Genomic DNA, 8,896 nt, shown 5'->3' on the forward strand with positions numbered 1-8,896 from the left:
ACAAGTGAGAAAACAATAGACAACTCAATACTTTCAGTGTGCAACAACATAAAATGGATGGTGTGTGTGTGAGAGAGAGAGAGAGAAGAAAGAAAAAAAGAAAGAAAGAGAGAGAATAGATGGAGGTTTATCTTCACTGTTTTATAGGATGTCAGCTTTTAAAAACACTCATGAGGATGGTCTGTTTGTCCTCTGTATTCATAGTTTATCTTCTTAGGAACAAAATTATAGCCTCATAAAGTTATGCAATGGAACTGTAACTGTTTAATTAGAATTCAGCATAAAGTATTGTAGACACTTCTCTAAAATTGATTGTTTTGGTTAATTGCTAGTAATAAAATAATATTAAGCACATTCATTGATTAAACTTTTATATGCAAAAATACTGTAAGAATATGAGCAAATAATATATATGGTGCAATTATTACATGCCCATAAGGACTTATTTAATTTTATAAGGCTTGTTAAATGCTGAGTATTCTTTTTTCCAACTCTATAATAAGATGCTCCTAGCTGCAGTGAAATAAGTGGTTTCTGCAGGAACGTGTATTGGATAATCTCAGTGCTTGTAGCATTATTTGATTTATAAATAGGTCAATGTTTCAAAAAGATAGCTTTCAGGCAATAAAACAAGCAGTGAGATTATTTCAAACAAGTGAGAATAAAACCACTAGTTAAAGATGATAAATTCTCATTGACCCTACACCGCATGAATGAAGACAGAAATAACTTGGTAGGTTTAACCATCTTATCTTTATTTCCTTACATATCTGCAACTAAACTAGTTAAGGCTAAATAATTATCCTACTGGCTCCCAAGATTAGAGCTACAAACCCTCATTTTCAACAACTCTCCTTGGGCTAAGAGATGCTGAAAGAGATGGGACCTACTATATGAAATTAGCTGAGGCTGATGAGAACTCCTCTAGGAATGACTAGGGCAAAAAAGACTGATATTAAAGTCAAGGTTAATTGTAAAAGAAGAGGGAGTGTCATTAGCTTTAAGCCTGTTTGATGCTATTTCAGGACTCCAAGATTCTATAGGGTGACAAGGTTGCTTAGGATAAGCTTTCTTACAGCACCATTTCATAGGTTTTTATTATTATAATTATTCATTTTTAGTAAAGTCTCATCTGCTTTCATTTACTCCCAACTCCACTGCACCTGCCAGTTGTGATCTGTACATGGTTTGATCCAAATGTAGCAATCAATGAGTCCTTAATACCCAGAAAAGCAGAATAGGCAAAAAAAGAGTCTTTCAGTTAAGTGGTCAGGCTGCTGCTACAGGAAATTTGATGAGGCCTCATTGCCTTAAATTAGAATGGACATGTCTATCCTTCATTGGCCAAGGTGCAATGTGGCAGCATCACCAGGCCAGTGTGTCCCATGTCTCCAGCCGTTTAAGTGTTGGGGGCAAAATGCTGCGCACCGTGAGGAGCATTAACAGATTCACTAAGCAAAAGAGTTGTATAATTCTTGCCTCTCCTAACTACAAATTATATTATTTTCAGGTAAAAATGTAAAATAAATAATGAGTTGCTGAAGGACATTCAGACATGGTTCAAATTTAGCCCGTTAGTCTAACAGCTTAATTATACTGGATTTCTGAAATTTGATTTAAAATACTTCTAGAAAATGTTGTAAGCCCTCTCCCCACTTTTAAAAATACTCATCTCCCCCCCCCAAAAAAACCACTTACCACAATGCTGTAGCACTCTTTCCATTCATTTTAATAAACACACAGTAGTTAGGACTCTTAAAAGGCTGCACAAACCTAAGGAAAAAATAACAGAAGACAAAAATTGAATAATGAATCATTAATGTTTATTCTTATCTCAGTTTATTTTTATTCAAATATCTTTCTGTTTTCTAAGAAACAACTAAATTGGATGAAATGCCCTACCACTCAGCCAAGGGAAGAGGAAAGTATAGGAAAGCTGATTCACACTAATAACAATGACATGCAAATAGGGTTAGGGAGGTGACAAAAACAGCTGAACTGAGACAAAAGTAGACTAAAGTACTGGTTTCAATTGTTTGGAAACAAGACAATAGCCCACTGGTCTTCTAAACACCATTCTTTACCAGACAGAACTCAAAAAGGAAGAATGGACATATGCTAAACAAGGTTACTGCAAAATCCCTCCCCCAATTCACAGCAATTGAAGTGTTCTGGGAAAATAATTCAGTTTGATTAAAACCTAGACCTGTCCATCAAAATGAAAACTGCCCCTACACCTCCATGTCCATGATGCTCAGATCAGAATGTTTTCCGAGTCAACTTGGCTTTGCTTTTTTAAAAAAAGAAAAATGCAGTGATCTCTTTATTTCAAATGACACCCAAGTCCAAAGAGTGACTCAGGACTTTAGAGAACCCCTGATCTGGAACGGTCTGACTCAGGCATGTGAAAATCTCATCTGAATCATCCCTATTGCAATTTTGGCTGCGCACAGAGATTAGATGCACCCCAAGCATTTAATATGGATATAAATTTCATGCAACTGAATGTTGCGGGAGATTATAGAAAAATGTTTGGGCTTGGTTGGTGGAATGTGTTTTATCTTCCCAAAAACAAAATAGGGTAAGGAAGTGGTACTGTTGTCACTATTATTTCCACATTAGCACACAGGTGGTTCTGTGGTCTAAACCACCAAGCCGCTTGGGCTTGCTGATTGTAAGGTTGGCAGTACAAATCCTTGTGACTGTTACGATATAGAAGCAATGCAGCTGCAAACTGCTAGCTTGAAAAGTAAACATGATGGGAATGTTGTGACTGTCCGTGGGAAACAGAGGGACAGTCAGCTCACAGGGCAATGCACCGGAATTAGCTCAGAGTGTAATATGAGCTCTTCCTCTTGCTCTTGTACAGGAAGTACAGGAGGTATTTGTCTCTCTACTGCTGGAGCTTGAAGAGAGCAGTCATGTTTTCTGTTATGCTTCAAAGACAGAAATAAAAGCATGTAAAAACGTTTCTGTCCATCTCCTTTTCCCTGCCGGGAGAGCAGGGGGGGGGGGTGTTCTTCTCACGCTGAGAAGAATCGCCTATCGCGACCTAGCCTGGATCTTGCTGGGAATGCAGCCAGGAAGGTCAACAGGAGACAAAGCCGGGTGCCTGGGAGTGTTGCCAGTTACTCCCTATATAGGCTTGATTTCCGACAGTGACGGGGTGAGATCCTGTTGTTTTGTCCCAGCTCATGCCAACCTGGCAGTTGGCAGGAAAGCATACCAACGTGAGTAGATAAATAGGTAGGAAGGTAAATAGTGTTTCCATGTGCTATGGCACTCATCATGGTGTTCCGTGCACCAGAAGCAGTTTAGTCTTGCTGGCCGGAAAAGCTGTCTGTGGACAAATGCCGGCTCCCTTGGCCTGAGATGAGCGCTGCACCCCATAGTCGAATTTGACTGGACCTAACCGTCCAGGGGTCCTTTACTTTTACCCCTTACCTATTATTTCCATTCTAAATTAATTGAACCAGTACACACACTGTTAGGTGTGCTCACTGCCCAAAAAGGAAGTGGATTTACAGTTAGGAGAGCTTGAAAAGGATCTTGAAGTTTATGGCATGCAAGTTTATATCTATAGATATAGGTAAATAGCCAGCCATTAGCCTAGTTACCATGTACCATTAGTGGCAGCAGTTGCTCAAGGAGGAGATTTTTTACCAGCCTGACTAGCTAAGATGCTTTGAACTAGCGATGCAGCTTAGAACCATATGTTTGTGAAGCATGTATTTCTGAGCTATGGGCCTTGCCACACAACATGCAAGACAAAGACATTCAGCTGGGCCTTGGGAGCTAGTTGAAATCCTCTAAATTCTACACAAGGGCTTATTCTCTCTCCCCCTCCCCCCCGAAAACAGAGCATATTTTGTGCTAAAGCGTTTGCATGGCGATAAACAACGAACCCAATTATTCTGTTTTTACAGAGTCATCTTAAAACAACCCAACATCTTGTACAGGCAATAAAGTCCACAAATGACTTCAGAAGAAAGTGTTCATAAATAAAAGGAGAGGTGTTCTGAATAAAAATGATAAAACTGACATTTTCTCGCCCAGTTTGCTAACAGCATATTCACCTTTTGTAGGCAGGAGAATATGGAGTCAGGTGTTCGTGAGAATAAAAGTATCTGTAACTTGTTGAGGATTTTAAGTGCCAGATAATCTACAGTTTGCTAAGAGTGCAGCTGGAAAGAGGTTCAAACCTCAGGTAGATGATAAATGTGCTTGAAGATATTCATTGTATTAGGCACTCACCAGATCGTTATGTGAAAAAAGAACTGTCCCAATTTTATCATAAAAAAATGCAATCTCAAGAGGTCAGGTCATTTGCCCTTTATAATAAATGAAAATATGGTCAAGAAATTGAAGCTGTAATTTTATTCCCAATCTTTTACTTCTAGCAGTTTCTGGACAATGGTTTAGCGTTTGATCAACTGGTGAAGAGTGCTTTGCACACTATGACTGTGAAGGAGAAATATCAATATAATGATTCTCCAAAGCCCTTTGCAGTGGAGAATGCAGTAACATGTAAATTTGAGGCTCCCAGTAGAGAAGATGCTCTCATTGTTTCACACAGGAAGGCCTTGGAGAGAAAAATACATTTCCCCCGAAATGTCATCTAACAGATGAGGCTAGATGCAGGTTCATATGAAGGGACCTTTAGAAACATTTTTAGGATAATGTTTTTCACTCATGCCATACCATTCTTATGCCAACCCTTTCTACAAATATAAGAAAAAGCCAAGAAAGTTGATCAGGGAAGAGGACTTGATATCCGTTGTGAATAGCTTCTGTGTCTGATAAACATGAAAAGCTATTACATGGATTCTATGCATATTTGCTAGGTAAAAGATTCTGGTGAATAATATAACACAGGAGTCACCCATATGATGCTAAGTAGTGTCCATGAAAGGTCACAGTAATATCCCCTCGAAAATCCACAGAGAGACTGTTTGCTCTTCCTGCTCAGTTCCTGTATGAACTGGCTCAGCCTCTCCTACCTTAAATATACTCATATTTCCTATACAGTGGTACCTCGGGTTAAGTACTTAATTCATTCCGGAGGTCCGTTCTTAACCTGAAACTGTTCTTAACCTGAAGCACCACTTTAGCTAATGGGGCCTCCTACTGCTGCTGCGCCACCGGAGCATGATTTCTATTCTCATCCTGAAGCAAAGTTCTTAACCCGAGGTAATATTTCTGGGTTAGTGGAGTCTGTAACCTGAAGTGTGTGTAACCTGAAGCATATGTAACCTGAGGTACCACTGTATTTCCCTTCTACAACTGGTTGAGCTAGGGATATGAGCTGTGGCATTAATCAAGCCAGATACCTTAGGAAATCAAATGTGGCTTCATGACAGCCTCAGTCTGTGACCCTTATGTGAATAGAATTCACCAAAAGTGAGAGTTTAATGGACAGCATTAGCTTAGGTCCATTAGTATGATGAACATTGGATGCAACTCCAGGATTGTTGATGATACAATGGTCGCTTGCCCCTTTCTGGATGGGCAGAGTTTGCAGCCCCTTGCAGTCCGACTCCATCCCTGGCAGCCATGAATCACAAGCTTGGCCAACCAGTGAGATTCTGACCAGCTGCACTACAGGGTGAAATTGTCGCCAAAACATCAAAATTGAACAGGCCAATGAGGAGCCTGCTTCAAAATCTGTCTGAGGACTGAGAAGCTGCTTTGGAACATTGCAGCATATGAGCTTTAGGATAATGAGGAAAAGGGGAATTGTAGTCTGTTCCCTTATCAAGTGATCCTGTCCTTATCGAAAAGTCTCACCAAGGCTTGGAATGTGCCATTTTCTTTTAGACAAGTCAAAATATGCCTTTGATATCTTCAAAAACATGCTGTTCAACCATGAAAGAAGTTTAGAGTCAGTGTGGTGTAGTGCTTAGTTATCATGTCCGACTAAGCTTTCAAAGTCACACATACAATCATGGAACTGACTGGCCTTAGTTAAGCCACCAACTGTCACTCTAAACTACCTCAAAGGGTAGTTGCGAGAATAAAATAGGAGCGGGTGGTCATGTACCCTATATTGTGCCCCTTTGCAAAAAGAGGGATATCAAGGCAATAGCTAGATATGTCAACATAGATTTTGAAGTGACAAGGCAAATCTGTTAAATCAGTCATATTAATTTATTGCACAGAGGCATCACTTAAAAAAATAACTGCCATTTGGAATAAAATGACACATCACTTTATAACAAACCTCTCTTTCTTTGGATTAATGTGGGGTTTTTTATCCATGAAATCAAAACATCAAATACCCAAATTGTGGAATAAAGATAAACAGTCATTTTTCTACCCTCAGGGAAAGTCTGTCCCTGAATTACTATTCCCCCCCCCCCAAAGCCTTGTCCTCCCTGCCTTATCTGACTATCAGAACAGTGCTTTGCCCCTTTAAAAGTCCCTCAGCACAAGAAATGAAGTGTTACGAATAACAGCTCTGTAATTTCAATATGAGATACATTTCTCATTTTAAGAGGTTTATTACAAAGGTCACTGCTGAATGAATAACATGTGGAAATAAGATATTTAATAGAAGTGCACAGAACTGCAACAGCTCTCTAAAATCGAAGCCCAAAAGAGGCAGCTAGGATCATTTGAAGGACAGACATACAAGTTGCTGTTTTAATGTAACATTCCTTGTAGTAGCTGTTTGCTTGATATTTTCCCTTGTTATCGAACTTCAGAGACTCACTGGTGGTAGCTTTACTGCCTTAAAGTAGAAATTTAAAGGCTACTATATCTCAAAGAAAAGGCAGACACAACTATCTGGTGAGAACAAGAGATTGGTAGATAAATGGATTAATGTTTAACAGAAGCCCAGGCTGTCGTTGATATGAAAGATCTTTTACATCAGGGAGGTGGATTATGAATGCTTCCATTTCTGTCTGACAGGGGAGGATAAGCAGGAAAAAAGGCCTCCTATAATCAACCAAACAATGTGTTTTTAGCAGACTTACAAGAAAAAACACTTTCTGTGCTCTTCTTATCTGCTTATTCCCTTGCTATTTCCTGCTTCTTTAGTTGAAAGGGAAAGCTGATGGAATTTTTGGCGGCTAAAGAAAGAACTCAAAGGGCAAGAGAGCCTTTGCTCAGACCTACAAAGTTCTGGCCAGGTGACAACCTTTAGTAGAACAAACGGGAAATGCAGATGAAAACACTGTTGAAACCATCTGCCCTCTGCAACCCCACAGATGGGGATATTATTCAGAAAAGTGGAAGCCTGACATGGTACAGTTTCTTTCCCCCCTCCTCCTCCTCCTGGATTTGGGAACATCTCACTTTTTATTGTGTTGTTAATTGGTGTATGTTTGTATACTGCATGCTTCCCTTGTTTTCTTATAATGGCAATGGCGCTCACCTGAGAGGTGCCGGAACCGAGTTCTGGAGGGAAAAGCCCTGCTTCCAAGAGAGAGCTTCACTAAAGAGTACACCCAGGTATCTAAATGAGCAAGTTTGTTCTATTGCTTGCTGATCCAAGTACTATTTATACCTAGGACTGTGTTTGCCCCCCAAAAATCATCCCAACTCACTCATCCCAGTGGATCTCAGATTAGGATTGTGTCCTTAGTGTGGTCATTAATTTCAGTGGGTCTACCCTGATTAAAATTAATTGATTACAACCCATTCACATTGACAGGTTGTGTTGCTCTCCCATATATAGAGATAGATAGATGATAGATATAATAATAATAATAATAATAATAATAATAATAATAATAATAATAATTTATTATTTATACCCCACCCATCTGGCTGGGCTTCCCCAGTCACTCAGATAGATAGAACAGGAAGCATGCTTATAACCTATTGTTCATTTCAAAATGAACTGCCGTGTTGAGGCACACTTAGGTCCCATTAAATGTGATATCACATTGAGAAATTGTTTTTCATTGGATTACTCTGCTGCAGTGCTGTAATATTTTAAGGCCCTCGCCCACATGTTCAGGAAGAAAGTTAATCCCTTTTACTTCCTCCACAAAAGCCCCTGGGACCTACGTGTATGTCACTTTGAGGGCTTAATGCACTCTGGGGGTGCTTCTGTGCATGTAAATGTTATCTACTTTGGTCAAAAGGAGGGCAAAGTTGTAACTGGTTTATATTTCCCATACAGAGCTTCTATTGTATAACAAATGTATTGGAGTGCATATTACAGGAAAAAGCAGAGGCTGCCTACACACAAAACTGTTGACAGCAGAAAATGTAGTTTTCCCCCTCCCCAAACTGAAATTGTCCATGTTTTTCCTCAACTTTCAATCTAGATTTATTATAGATCCTGCTGTCCACAAGGGTGGGTGTGCTTTTTTGATACAATTTGAAAACCTTCCCCTTGATTAGGTTACCTGTGTTTTTTCTTCCCTGCACATGCCCCAGGGGAATGAAGAAGGAAGTACTGATTGTGATCTTGGCATTCACTGACCCATAATATCATTGGGCAGATATCGATACACACAGCCCATTGCCAGGACTGCCTACATCTGTTTTCACCTGTTTTCAAATGAACACACCATGAGGTAATGCAGATTCAATCCAAAATTCTCTAATTAGTTTTTATTATCCGGATGAAACCAGTTTCTGAAGAAGAGCTTTACAGGGGCAAAAAAAAAAGAAAAGAAGAAAGAAAAAGCAGTAGATCTAGAATGTGTGTGTACTAGGTTGAAAAACATAAGTACTCAGTCTTCACTGATTCTAGAATAAAACACAGCCAAAGAGAGTGAGCACAGAGTGAATTAGAAATGGATCAGATTTTTTTTTCGTTAAAAAAATAACATCCACAGATAAAGATAAAAAACAAATCTTGAGGTCAGTGCATATGCCTAGTCTCTAGTACTCACAAATTCAGCCTGTTGTTCAGGAGAACAAATTGATTTCTGTGAAT

General features: G+C 39.4%; 1 long non-coding RNA gene across 1 annotated transcript in view; it reads right to left on the reverse strand.

The window, feature by feature from the left end:
- The window catches only part of LOC308481705, a 28,820-nt gene extending 22,901 nt beyond the window's left edge, over positions 1-5,919 (reverse strand). Inside the window, exons 1-2 of the long non-coding RNA XR_013988829.1 lie at positions 5,788-5,919; positions 1,699-1,773 (exon numbers count right to left, since the gene is read on the reverse strand). This is a non-coding gene — a long non-coding RNA (uncharacterized lncRNA). The remainder of the gene's footprint in view (positions 1-1,698; positions 1,774-5,787) is intronic.
- Between the last annotated feature and the right edge of the window lie 2,977 nt (positions 5,920-8,896).

This window comes from Podarcis pityusensis (assembly GCF_964106645.2).
Source record: "Podarcis pityusensis genome assembly, chromosome: 7".
Classification (NCBI taxonomy): Eukaryota; Metazoa; Chordata; class Lepidosauria; order Squamata; family Lacertidae; genus Podarcis; species Podarcis pityusensis.